Source organism: Poecile atricapillus, chromosome 9 (genome assembly GCF_030490865.1).
Source record: "Poecile atricapillus isolate bPoeAtr1 chromosome 9, bPoeAtr1.hap1, whole genome shotgun sequence".
Lineage (NCBI taxonomy): Eukaryota > Metazoa > Chordata > Aves > Passeriformes > Paridae > Poecile > Poecile atricapillus.
In genome coordinates, this window is record NC_081257.1 from 23,378,991 (window position 1) to 23,392,083 (window position 13,093).

Sequence of the window (13,093 nt, forward strand, 5' to 3'; positions counted from 1 at the left end):
TCCACCCCCACAGTGGAGGATCTTGGAGGATCTCAGCCATTTCTTGGTTATCTGAGATTATTTTGCAGTTGTTTTCTGGGAGCTCTGTGCTCAACACCACCTTTATGGTCAATTCTCTCATCCCACCAAAAACCCCATTGAACTGGGAGGCTGTGTTTGCATAAAGCCACATTTCCTGGGCAATAACAGTGCTGCTGCCAAGCAAGTCTCAGCAACATCCTTCTTGTTCCCTAGGGCTGAAATCCTGGAAACAGCCAGAGGCTCACCAAATGCAGCAGCATCAGCATCACCCCAGCACAGCCATTGACAGATGTCACCTCTTTGTCACCTGCCCGTGCCTCTGGTGCTCCAGCAGGAAGGTTTGGGCTGATGATGGTGAGACACCTCTTCAAACCCAGTTCACACCCTTCTCTGTGGTTGTTACCACTGCTCAAACTCTTTGTTGTGCTTCTAGAAATGCTCTGATCCTTTTGAAATGGGGGTCACACATTTGCTTCATTCCTGCAAACCTTTCCCAGTATCAGAGGTGTCCCTGGCTGCTCAGTCATTCCACACACTCAGAACTCACCTGGACAAAATCTCCATCCTTTAAATGGTTTTCTCCATTAGCAACACCAGATGATGGGGTTTTCCCAGCGTGGGAAGTGAAGGGTGACTGTGCACGTGTAATTCAAGGGAGCAGCTTTGGGGAAACATCAGCCAGGGGAAGGAGGAAAGGAAATTTGAATTCAATTGGATTTTAGTAACTTCAGCTTGGGTTTGAATCATATTTACATGCTTCTCTCTCTCTCTCCTCTGTTTGCAAGTTTTATTGCTATGGTTCTTGTGTCTTGGAGCGATGTGAGTTAGTGGGTTTGTTATTGCTGAGAGGGAGGGGAGCTGCAGCAGCAAGGAACGAGATCATTCCCTGGAGTCCTACACAGCAAAAGTGTGGAAAACCTGGAGCTGAAGCCAGATCCCAGGAGACACCCAATGGCCCCAGAACGGATGGTGTGCTGGGCCAGGAGCTGCCAACAGGAAGCTCAAGTCGAGGTTTAAAACTCAATTAGCATGAAGGATGTGATGGAAACGGGGACATTTAGGGCAAAATCCTCCTGCCTCGCACGGAGACCCAGGAGCTTTGCAGCTTTCCTGTTTTTGCTTCCAGCGGTGCCCAAATGTGAGAATTCTGTGCAGTTTGAGAGCGAGGATGAAAGTGAGAAATCATTTAACAGCCCCAGCTCCAACGGGAGCATCAGCAGGAGCTGGATTGATGGAAATGCCCCAAATTGAGGGTGGTTGCAGGGAGATTGTTTTTATTGTTGGTTGCAAGCTTTGGCTGAAAGCTTTTCTAAGTGAGTATTTTGGGGCAAGGCAAAGACTTCTCGCAGGGTGAAGCAAAGATGAAATTACAGGTTTTTAACAAGAACTGCACCTGTAAATGAAAAATAGGATGTGGCACAGTAAAAATAAAACCACGGTCCTGAAGTCTTTGGTTATGTTCTTTAAGATGTACTTTGGGGATTAATCAGCAAATGATTGTCCCAGCAGTTTGGCTCAGGTGGGTTTTTGCTCATATTGCAGCCTCAGATTGCACACTCACTGTCAATTAAATAATTTCAAATAATGCAGCTGTTGAACCTGCCTGGCCTGGCTCTTGGCTGCTCACATTTGCTTCTCCAGGGTCCTGTTCCCCCAGCACAGCCACGTTCTCTGGCAGTTCTCTGGGTGCAGATTGGTCCCCTCTGTGTAAAACATGGAATCCAGATAATTTCCAACTTCTCCAGCCTCTACACTCCCACTCTACCTGGGCTCTGCAGCCCTCCCAAAACCCAGCAAAATGAGCAGGAAAAGGCTAAAGAGAGACCCAGTGTGGAGCTGGAATGGGTCTGCTTCCCTCAGGGAATGGAATGAGTGTCATTTTTATCTTCTGATTTTTCAGACTGTGCTCACAGAATCACAGAATGATCGCAGCTGAAAAAGACCATCAAGTTCAACCTTAAATGTTTCATTGGTGTAGAAATGGAAAATGAACTCCAAACCACTCTGATCTGGAGGATTCCAGCCTAGATCTGTTTGGAATAAAGCAGAAGTTTCAAGTAATTCATGTTTGAAATGCCTTCATAACTTTTGCCTCATAAAACCAGGAAAGGATGTAAAGTAACACCAAAATTTTCCATTTTGGAAAGGATGTTTTTCCTTCCTGGCAGTGAGGATAAAGGAAATTTGCTGTGTTTCAAGAGGATTGTCAGTGGTTATTTAAATGTTAGCACATCTTAATCTGCCCACCCTCAAGCGCTGCTCTGATGGGAAGTTGGTGATTTATGGGATTGAATTTGAATTCCTGTTCAGAATTCATGTCCTGGTTAGGAACACTGAAAGCTCCTGCACTCTCCTGTGGCTCCCCAAAGCTGCCTGATGTGACCCTGCTGCTGGAGTTACTGCGTGCAAATGGAAAAGCTGAGGAGGAAACACCAGGAACACGAGAGGGTTTTATCCTCCCTGAGTGCTCTCATGGGTTTGCCCATCTTTTACTTGTTCCTCTCTTCTCCAAAATGCCTTTTTTTTGTTGTTGTTTTTTCCCCTCAAAGAGCATGAAAAGGAAAATTGCTAATGAGTCAAACCAGCAGAAAAGGGAAGGGATGTGTTGAGGACACGGATTTTTCTCCATGGCCCACGGAGTCTCCAGCAGCATTGCCCCGCACTCATCAGCCCTCCCTAATTAAATTAACGGCCTGCAATTAACACACAGCCCAGCATCACTCTTTTAATTCATCTTCTGGCTCTCCAAACTGAATTGCTTTTAATAAAAAACATATAAAAAGCAATTTTATTCTTGTCTACTCACTCCAACCCTGAGCCACCATTGGTGTGTCTCAAATATTCATTTTGATTTAGGCAGAGTTGGACCCTGAGCTAATGGAGGAGCCAGAGTGGGAATATCAGACACCTTCAAAACTTAGAGAGAATGCAGAGCACCATCAAGGTGGGTCATTAAAGAGGAAGGAGAGCAACTCTCCTAGTTTAATACAAAAATAAATGATGGTTTAGCACTGCTGCATGAACATTACATTTCCCAGTAGTAAAAGCTTGTTTGTATCTGGGTCAAGAGGAAAAAAAAAAGCTGCTAAAATTAAGGAACACTTCTAAGTTTTGGGTTATTGAAAGTGAGAGAGGTTCAGTGAGAAACTCTGGATTGTCAGGGGTGCAAATGAGCTTTTCCTGATGGGCTGGTGAGTTTGTGTTTGACTTTTTTCTTAAATATTTGCACGAAAATGAAGGGCAGCGCTTTGGTTCTGCAAATATGGACAGCAGGTTTCCCTCTTTCATTAGCAGGGCTGATATTTACTGAAGTGACCCCGAGAGCCCCAGGGCAATGCCCAGGGAGATGGGCCAGGGATCTTACACTGCACTGAGGAGAGCAGGAGCTCTGCACTGCCTGCTTTCAACACAGCTAAGTGGGCAAAATTGATTTATTCTGGCCCTTTTCTATGAAAATCCACCAATGTTTGAGTGAGAGATGTGCTTTTCACCAGGGATCTGCTGCTTGTGGCTTTCTGGCTGCCATGGGTCTTGCTTCTTCTCCTGCCTGCCTTTGCTTTGGTGCTTTGAGGGTTCTTTGTGCTTTTGCTGTTCAGGTCTGGTGCTGTGCCCTGTGCTGCCATTCCTCAGCCTTACAGCTGGACTTTGATACCCATGGAAATGGGTGAAAATACTTTTAATTTTTGCAAGCCCTCGTTTAAATGGCAGGTAATTAATTCTCCACTGTGGCAAAGCTCAGCATCCCTCCCTGAAGGTGCTGCACGTGCCTCTGAGGGAAATCCTCACCTGGAAATTCCAGATCCTGAGGAAACCCTGCACCTGAATGTGGGGGTTGGATTTGCTTGGTCTGTGAGCTGTAAATCCCCCTTTAGCAGCTGCCCATAGACAGCATGAGTCACTGGCCTGGCTTTCCCAAGAAATTCCATGTTTCCCACCTGCTGGAAGCAGGGAGAAAGAATACAGAGTGATTTTCAAAAGCCTCTCCGTGGACCAGGTCCCTTGGTTTGGAATGGTTCTCTGTGATTTATTAGTCAGAAATTCCATCATATTTTGTACCATCCCTCACAAATCTCAGCTCCAATTTTTTCCCTCCTCAGAGCTGTCTTGTGAATAACAAACCCCACATTTTTCTTGTGTGTGTTCTTCTGAATTTATTTCATGTCATCTTCTTACAGGAAAGGAAAAAAAAAAATTGCAGCTCCTCTCACTTATCCCCCTTTGGGACAGCAGCCACAGATGAAGAGCGAGCAATCAACATGTCAGGATAAAATTAGATTGCCACGGAGTACAAGGTTTGATCCAATATCTGTATCAGATTTGGGTTTCAGCTCTGCATATCACAATAAAACAATCCTTGCTGAAGGTGCTGGAGCAGCTCCTTCCACACCTGGGAGAAGCTGGGAAAGGAGCAGGCTGAAATTTCCCGTGGTGCAGGATTGCCTGGGTATTTCATGGTGCTCTGGAGGAGGAAGGGCTGCAGGGGTTCTGTGGCTGTGTCCTCAGCCCAGGGATGGAGCTGTCTGCAGGGGCTGGGGGAGCATTTCCTGCACAAACCCCCCAGATCCCCTTCCCAAAATTAGCCTTTTCCTGCTCATTTTGCTGGGTTTTGGGAGGGCTCCAGAGCCCAGGTACAGTGGGAGTGTAGAGGCTGGAGAAGTGGGAAATTATCTGGATTCCATGTTTTACACAGAGGGGACCAATCTGCACCCTCATCACCAATCTGCACCCATGGAGCATCATCCTGAAGTGAGGAAAATGGATTTATTGTGGGTAACTGAGATGGGAGATGGGTCTGGCAGCATCCCTAACACAACCCCCTGGTGTCCAGCCTGGAGCTGTGTCCAGCAGGGTGGCAGCTCCTGAGGCAGGAGCTTCACTCTGCAGCCCAGCCCTGCCTGGTGACAGCTCCAGGAGAGCCAGGGGCTGCCTTACAGCTCGCACAGAAAACACATTTGAGCATCGCTTCTTCAACAAAACACCCTCATAATATCAAGAAATTATAATATTTGTTTCCATTTAATTGGAAAAAATAAGGGAAATACTTTAAATATTCATTCCAATGTGTTTGGTGTGGGTCAGACAAAGTGTTTTGGTTCCCTTGAAGGACCCAGCAGAAGCCAAGTGCCAGCAAGTTGGAAAATGTGAACTCTGTGCAGACACAGGCAGCCCTGTCCTCCTGGGTTTCATAAAAGCCTTTTTCTGACTCAGGAATTGTCTCCCACAGGGACTCCTGAGCATGGCTGAGGTTTGGATGGAATTTTTGGGAGGGTATTGAGGCAGTTCCTGCAATTTGTACCGCGGCAAATCCCGAGCCATCGGAGCGCCCCGCTAAGGGCTGTCCTCCATTTGGACTAATTGAGGATAAAATCCATTTTCTCTGGGTGTAAAAATATTGATACCCACACACACAGAGCCTGTTTGTAACCCTCGTGGCCCACCTAATCTCCAGTGTAAGGGATTTAACCTGGTTGTGCTCGTCCCCAGCGCCGGGATCTGTGTGAGGAGGATGATGTCCTCTGTGCTCTGCTCTTTAATGCTCCAGACTGCCTCCCCCTGCTCTGCCAACAGCTCTCCAATTAATGCTCCAGTCTCTGAAATTAATGAGTTTTCATCGACCTCGGTGGAAGTGGATCAGCTTTGAGGCTGCCAGCCCACCCCACCGGTGCCTGACTAAAAGTAGCTGAGCTCCTTTCAGGCACAATTCCTCCAATTCCTCCAATTCCTCCAATTCCTGCCCTGGGAGCCGCCTCTGGAGCTCATTAAAGGCTCCATCAGCGCCCTGCTGCTCCCGACAAAGAGGGTTAAATAATCGCACTCGGGATTTTGTTCTGCCGTAACTCCAGGTTATTTTGAGCTCCTTTCTCCACTCCTTTAGCTCGAGCAAGTCTAGAAAGCTCTTATTAGCCCAGGGTTTCCTGAGAGAGGAAGTTCAACACCTGCATTTCCCAAAGCCCTAAGAGGGGTTTGAAAGATCTGATTTCATTCATTACAATAATGAGGCATCTCCAGCCAAACAATATTAGAGCAGCTCATAGGTGATGGAGATGTTCCCTGTCCCTGTAAATTGTTTTTTCCTGGGGAAAACACAGTGAGTCTTGAAGAGGAACAGTCAAAAATTGCTGGGTAGACCCTGAGCTCAACCCTGTGGTCCTAGACCACATTCCCACCCTTGGAAGTACCTTGGAGAGGCTTTTCCATGGCCCCACATGGTGTGGTTGGATGGAACAAGACCCATCAAGGACCCAGCTGTCCCTGTGTCCCAGCAGAACGGCTGGGCTGGGCTGGGCTGGGCTGGGCTGGGCTGGGCTGGGCTGGGCTGGGCTGGGCTGGGCTGGGTTGGGCTGGGCTGGGCTGGGCTGGGTTGGGCTGGGCTGGGCTGGGTTGGGCTGGGCTGGGCTGGGCTGGGCTGGGCTGGGCTGGATTTGGGTTTGATTTGGCTGAGCTGAGCTGAGCTGAGCTGAGCTGAGATGAGACGAGATGAGATGGGTTGGGTTTGGCTGAGCTGAGCTGAGCTGGGTTGGGTTTGGATTTGGGTTTGATTTGGCTGAGCTGAGTTGGGTTGGGTTTGGTTTGGTTTGGTTTGGTTTGGTTTGGTTTGGTTTGGTTTGGTTTGGTTTGGTTTGGTTTGGTTTGGTTTGGTTTGGCTGAGCTGAGCTGAGCTGAGCTGAGATAAGCTGGGTTGGGTTTGGTTTGGCTAAGCTGAGCTGAGCTGAGCTGAACTGAGCTGAGCTGAGCTGAGCTGGGTTGGGTTTGGTTTAGCTAAGCTGAGCTGAGCTGAGCTGCGCTGAGCTGCGTTGGGTTTGGTTTGGTTTGGCTGAGCTGAGCTCAGAGGAGCTGAGCTGAGCTGAGCTGGGTTGGGTTGGGTTTGGCTGAGCTGAGCTCAGATGAGCTGAGCTGGGTTGGGTTGGGTTTGGCTGAGCTGAGCTGAGCTGAGCTGGGTTGGGTTGGGTTTGGTTGGGTTTGGCTGAGCTGAGCTGAGCTGGGTTGGGTTGGGTTTGGCTGAGCTGAGCTGAGCTGAGCTGAGCTGAGCTGAGCTGAGCTGAGTTGGGTTGGGTTGGGTTTGGCTGAGCTGAGCTGAGCTGAGCTGAGTTGGGTTGGGTTGGGTTTGGCTGAGCTGAGCTGAGCTGAGCTGAGCTGAGCTGAGCTGGGTTGGGTTGGGTTGGGTTTGGTTTGGTTTGGCTGAGCTGAGCTGAGCTGTGCTGAGCTGGGTTGGGTTGGGTTTGGTTTGGCTGAGCTGAGCTGAGCTGGGTTGGGTTGGGTTTGGCTGAGCTGAGCTCAGAGGAGCTGAGCTGAGCTGGGTGATGCACATGGCACAGCACAGTCCGGTGCTGGCTCCCCCAGAGAGGAACACCAGGATCTGGAGGCCACCAGGTGAGTGCTGAGAGAGGAGAATCCAGGGAAAATTCATTTCATGGAGAATGATAGGCATGACAACAAGGCATGGTTAAGTACCAGAAAATGGGCAGCAGGCATGATTGTCTGAGGGCCCATCAGAGCAAGAGAACAGAGGTGAAAATCTGCACCCTGAACCCCCAGCAACAGAAAGGAGCTGTTGGCATCACCTGGGGACACCAGGCTGTCGATGGCTTTTGCCTGAGTTTGCCCTGGTTATGCACAGACCTTGCACAGACCAGGCTCGCTACAAAATGAATGAAGAGGGACATCAAGGGAATAAATAAAAGAGATGAGGGAAAGATCTCCACATATACAAAATGTGCACAGCCACGAAGAGCCCTTAAAGAAAAAAAAAGTTAAAAGTTCATTTACAAGGAGCTCTCCTGACTTGTGTCATAAAATGTTCCAAAACAATCTCATGACTCAATTCCTGCAGCCATTGAAGTAGGAAGAATTACATAAGATCCTTGCTGTTTGCTTTATTTCATGCTTAACTCATATTCTCAATGATTCATTATCAGGATTTGTCAGGACTAATTAAGCAGAGTGCCAGCTGTGATAGGACTGGGTACCACAGCACCTTCCTGGGTGGGGACTCCACTGGGATTGCTGCTCCTGGAGAATTTGGGAATAGCAGCCAGTGTTCGGTGCTCTGGGGCATGCTGGGCTGGGCTGGTCCAAAGGGAATGTATTTAGTGCCTAAATACATGAACTGGAGCTTTCTCTAACTCTATTACAGCAAACAACAAAGTCTAGGAGGTTCCCAGGATGATTTTCTTTTCTCTGCTAAAAGCAACCTCTCTTCAGTTCAACAAAAATCATTAAATTCCCAAAAGGACAGAGTCTGGAAGTCAGGAAGGTGTGAGTGTGAAAACGTGTGGCTGGGGAAGGTGTCCTGGGGGAGGTGTCCCAGCCTTGCAGAGGGTTTGGAACTGGGGGGTCTCTACAGTCCCTGGCACCCCAAACCAGGCTGGCATTCCATGGCTCTGTGGCTCCATGTCCAAGCTTTTCACACTGACACAAAATGAGCCGTGGGCTCCAAAAAAAATCTGTCAAGTGTTTTTAAAGTGTTTTCCTTAAAATTTGGTGAAGCTGTAAAAGGACAGAAAAGGGGTGCTGATGGCTGGGAGGGAAAAGCCTCTCAAGAGCATCCTGAGTGATTCCATCAGCTTTAATGCCACTTTGTCCCTTGGAAAAGTCCAGGCAGCACAGCCAGAAGGGGAGGAGGAGACCTGCCTGTGCTGGCTGGGTCCATTTATTGTCTGACATTACAACACTATTATTATTTGGAGAAAGCTGTCTTATTTAATTATCCTGAATGTGCAATTCCATCATTTCTAATTCAGCAGTGGAGAAAGATGTTCCAAGCATTAAGCAAATCAAAATATTCTTAGTAAATAAGTAACTGAGAGAATAATAAGTGTTTGGAAAGAAGAGGTTATTGTTCCCTGTGACTGGCAGCGAGTTTAATGATTTGGCTGAAGTGCCCATCTAATAGAGCTGCCTGCTTGAAAGATTTGTGATCTCCAAGGAATGGCTGGGAAGTGTCTCCTGTGGAAGTGATTGATCCACTCCTCTGGAAGGCCTGGATGGCTTTCAGAGCCCAGGACAGGGATTGATGGGGCTGCAGGGTGGGAGCTCCCCTCGGGCTGGGGGATGCTGCCCAACTCCTGTCCCCGAGGTGACCAGAGTGACCTCAGCTCCGGCCAGAAAGGGGCGAGAGCTCACCCTGAAGCTCTTGGGAAGAGCAAGGGCCTTCCTCCCCTGCCCTTCTGATCCTTCCCTGGAGTGGGAATGGCGGTACCAGGACTCCTTTAGCCACGGGCCCCAGGGTCACAGAGCCACCGGGATCCAGCTCAGCGATCCAGAGGGGAACTGGCACTGCCAACTCCAGACTGGATGGCACCAGGGGGGCCTCAGCTCACGGCCAAGGGCTCCTCCTCCTCCTCCTCCTCTTCCTCCTCCTCCTCCTCCTCCTCCTCCTCCTCCTCCCAGAGCCTTCTGCTTCCTAAAGCAGAGGCAGCAGCCAGGAGGTGCCTGCAAATGGAAAATAACTCTGTGTGTGATGCTCTGGGCCTTGGAGAGCATCAGAGGAAGGGAAATGCTTCTCTCCATGGGATGGCTGAGGTTGGCTCTCAGCTGCTCTGCTCTTCCACGGGGTCACACCAGTGCTGCAACACAGAATTAGGCCCAGAAACTTCATTTAGCACAACATGTTCATTGCAGTTTTTTCTTGGAAACAATCCATAATGTCTTGTAGATTTAATAACTTCATATATCTTATAAATTACAATCTATTTATAATTTTAATATAATTTAATATTTTATAATTCAATAAGCTGCAATTGTAAAAATAATGTTTCTCTTACATAAATAAGGATCTAGCAAGGATCCACGTCCTTGAAGGGAATTTGCTGTCCCCTGTCCTCCCTGGAAACCAGAGCCTCGCTGACACCTTCTCTTTGTAAACAGCAACAACAAAGCCCCAAGTTAAGGATCTGAGCTTTTCACTGGCCTCTGCTCCAAAAATCCATTATTTTCTGAACAGCAGATAAGCAGGAGCTCTGGCTGCTTTCCCGAGCCTGACTTCACCCAACAAATTAATTGCTTGTAGCACGTCCATTACAGTTGTCCAAGCTGACCTCTGCCTGCGCAGCAGCCTCAGCCACATCCCCAATATCTGAACGATGGTTTCACTCCTCCTTCCTGCTGGTCCATCACTCTTTGGGCTGCTTCCACTGGCTGCCTGTACCAGGATTTTGTGTTTGCTCTGCCAGCTGCCCAGATAAAGGCAATGTTTAATTATACAGCAGCTCTGACAGTAGATCCTCCTGTGATGGAGATCATGCCACGCCCCAAAGGATGCCAGCCCCTTCCTTTCTGGCAGAGCCTTTGCTTATCCAGTAGCAATTTGGCTGAATCTTATTTGACAGGCAAGTTAGGAAATGGTTTTGAATATTCTCTTGGATGTGTTTAACCACTGCTTACTTCTAAACTAATTCTCTTGCTAAAAAGATCAGGCTTGGGCTGGGTTTGCTTGTTGGGTTTGATCTGTTTTTCTGGTCAATTTTTGGTTTGTTCTGTGTTTTTGGTTTGCCTTGGTTTGATTTTTCTGGTGAAGCAAATCTCCCCAGGAGGAGATGAAGTGTGTCCCCAGCACTGCAAAGCCTCAGGCAACGGGAGGGTGGAGAGACCCAGGTGGGATTTTGGTTCTGGGTGCCCTGGGCATACCTGGAGTGGCAGCAGTGCATCAAAGCCCAGTGCTGAGCTCCTGGCGTGTCCTTCTTTGGGTGAGAAAAGCAGAATTGCTTCACTCTTACCCCAGGAGGTCTCCAGCCTGTGCAGGTGTGAGGACAGAGCTCCCAAAATGTGCTCAGTGCCTGGGAGCTTGTGCTGGGAGCTGGCTTGGGCACACCAGAGACTCACTGTGGGGTGAAACACAAACCTCACATGGCCACCATTTCCCCATTTCCACAGGCTTCTCTCAGTGGCCCATTAAAGACACAAAGGGCTGCTTTCCTGCACCAACATCCCCTCCCGAGCTGCTCAGGATTACAGCTGCAGCTTTCCCAGGATGGAGCGTAAAGGGAAGCACTCATGGCTCTGAGAGTGCGGGAATGGACGTGACTCAGTTTCCCTCAGGAACTGCTGGTTGAGTGCTCTGAGTGCTGAATGCTCTGAGTGCTGAATGCTGTCAGTGTGGCTCTGAGTGTGGCTCTGAGTGCTGAATGCTCTGAGTGCTGAATGCTCTGAGTGCTGAATTCTCTGAGTGCTGAATGTTCTGAGTGTGGCTCTGAGTGTGGCTCTGAGTGCTGAATTCTCTGAGTGCTGAATGCTGTCAGTGTGGCTCTGAGTGCTGAATGCTCTGAGTGCTGAATTCTCTGAGTGCTGAATGCTCTGAGTGTGGTTCTGAGTGTGGCTCTGAGTGCTGAATGCTCTGAGTGCTGAATGCTGTCAGTGTGGCTCTGAGTGCAGAATGCTCCGAGTGGTGAATTCTCTGAATTCTCTGAGTGCTGAATGCTCTGAGTGCTGAATTCTCTGAGTGCTGAATGTTCTGAGCGTGGCTTTGAGTGTGGCACTGAGCGCTGAATGCTCTGAGTGCTGAATTCTCTGAGTGCTGAATGCTGTCAGTGTGGCTCTGAGTGCTGAATGCTCTGAGTGCTGAATTCTCTGAGTGCTGAATGCTGTCAGTGTGGCTCTGAGTGCTGAATGCTCTGAGTGCTGAATTCTCTGAGTGCTGAATGCTCTGAGTGCTGAATGCTCTCAGTGTGGCTCTGAGTGTGGCTCTGAGTGTGGCTCTGAGTGCTGAATTCTCTGAGTGCTGAATGCTCTGAGTGCTGAATGCTCTGAGTGCTGAATTCTCTGAATTCTCTGAGTGCTGAATGCTCTGAGTGCTGAATGCTGTCAGTGTGGCTCTGAGTGCTGAATTCTCTGAGTGCTGAATTCTCTGAGTGCTGAACTCTCTGAATGCTCTGAGTGCTGAATGCTGTCAGTGTGGCTCTGAGTGTGGCTCTGAGTGCTGAATTCTCTGAGTGCTGAATTCTGAGTGCTGAATTCTCTGAGTGCTGAATGCTCTGAGTGCTGAATGCTGTCAGTGTGGCTCTGAGTGCTGAATGCTCTGAGTGCTGAATTCTCTGAATTCTCTGAGTGCTGAATGCTCTGAGTGCTGAATTCTCTGAGTGCTGAATTCTCTGAATTCTCTGAGTGCTGAATGCTGTCAGTGTGGCTCTGGGCTGGCTGGGAGGAGGGCAGGGATTCTCCAGGTGCAGTGGGACAGGGGATGTTGCTCAGCACACGTGTGACACACTCACTGCTGGGTTTAGTCAGCGCTGCCTCACTCCAGCTATTCAGCAATCCCAACGAGATCACGGAATGACGGAATCGTTTTCCTTGGAAAAGGCCCTTCAGATCACCGAGTCAGATATTTCTCCCAAGGAAAACACAGCAGTGGCAGATGCACAGGCTGTTATTATATTTAGTTTCCTGTCTGAGAGGGCCAGATTGGCTGTAGGTAGCTCAGAGCACAGAGGGGATGGAGCTCAGGTGCACTGAGAAGGAGAGTACTGCAAATTTGAAGAGTTCAACATAAAAGGCAGGAAACTGAAAACTGATAAACAGGATTTTTCAGGAGATGTCCTGTGGTCCTTGTTAGCACAGCAGCCAAGTACTCAGCAAGAGTGGGAGAGAGACTGGGCACCTCTATGGATATCAGGGGTATCCAGAGTAATGATTACTGTATCCATTTTTGTAATGTAATTAGAATAATCTTTCATGCTTCAGGGCTTAAACCAATAAAATCAGGAAGAGAATAAAGATATCTGCATACTGCAAAACTGTCCTTGTCTTCTGGTACATCTGCTGCTAATCCAAGATGAGCTGCCCTGATCAGCTGTGGCAGTCCCTGTGCTCCTTAGGGAACCTGCTGTGGGATCACTGATTCCTTAGGGAAACAAAGGTGTGAGGAAGAGGAGGATGAAGTAGAGAGCAGATGGGCTTTCTTTGAGAGGACAGAAGTTTATGTGATTAAATATGAATAACTGCAAATTTGCCCAAAGGAAAAAAAACAATGCAAACCAGGAAGTTTTCAAAATCATGAGGTGACTTCCAGCAGAACAATGGGATTTATCAGAAGTGATTTATCTCCACATCCTTTCTGAACTGGAGCACTTGAGGCAAA